The sequence below is a fragment of the Pteropus vampyrus genome, unplaced genomic scaffold (assembly GCF_000151845.1).
Source record: "Pteropus vampyrus isolate Shadow unplaced genomic scaffold, Pvam_2.0 Scaffold2465, whole genome shotgun sequence".
Taxonomy (NCBI): Eukaryota; Metazoa; Chordata; class Mammalia; order Chiroptera; family Pteropodidae; genus Pteropus; species Pteropus vampyrus.
In genome coordinates, this window is record NW_011891246.1 from 1 (window position 1) to 1,257 (window position 1,257).

A 1,257-nucleotide genomic window follows, 5' to 3' on the forward strand; every position below is an offset into this window, starting at 1 on the left:
GGTAGAGGAACTGAATAGAATTTTTCCAAAGAAGACATACAAATAGCCAAAAGGTACATGAAAAAGTGCTCAGCACCACTAATTATCAGGGAAATGCAAGTCAAAACCAAAATGAGATATCGCCTCATACTTCCTAGAATGGTTATCATCAAAAAGACAAGATAACAAGCGTTGGCAAGGAAAAAAGGGAACCCTGTGTACCATTGGTGGGAATGGAAACTGGTGCAGCCATTATGGAAATCATTATGGAGGTTCCTTTAAAAAATTAAAGATAGAACTACAATATGATCCAGCAATCCCACTTGTGGGTATTATCCAAAGGAAACGAAAACAGGATATCAAAGAGATACTTCTCCACCTCACCCCATGTTCATTGTAGCATTATTCACAATAACCAAAACAACCTAAGTGTCCATTGATGAATAAATGGATACAATAGAATATGACTCAGACATGAGAAAGAAGCAAATCTTGCCATTTGTGACAACACAGATGGACTTGAGGGCATTATGCTAAGTGAAATAAGCCAAACAAAGGTAAATACAACATAGAATCACCTATATCTGGAATCTCAAAAAAAAGAAAAAAAAATCAAAGTCTTCATAGAAACAGAGAAGAAAGTGGTTGCCAAGGGCTGGGGTGTGAGGGAAATAAGAAGAGGTTGGTAACAGGGTGCAAACTTTCAACTATCAGCTGAATAAGTTCTGAGGATCTAAGTAAGGTAAAACATGGTGACTGTAGGTGATAACACTGTGTTTGCATAATTGAAATTTGCTAAGAGAGTAGAACTTAAATACTCTCACATACACAAAAGAGAATAAATATGTGAGGTGATGGATGTGTTAATTGACTCATTGGGGGAAATCCCTCCACAATGTATACATATATCAAATCATCATGATGTACACTTTAAATATCCTATAATTGTAAATGTCAACTATACCTCCATCAAGCTGAAATAATTAATTAGCTTTTTAAAAAGAAAAATACCTTTGGGCATGTGGTCACTCTAATAGTAAGTTTTTAAGATGGATAAAGAATTTACTGTTAAATAAAACAAAAAGTAGCAAAACGGTGGGCATTTATGTCCCACTCTGTAGAAAAATAATAAAATGTTAGCATCTATAGTGATAAAATACCAGGGCCGGTTGTGGAGGGTTACATCAAAGAATTAACACGCTGGTTTTCTCTGAAGTAGAGGGAGGCTTACTAGGGAGGCTTACTAGGGAGGCTTACTTCCAAATTATGTTTCTAAAT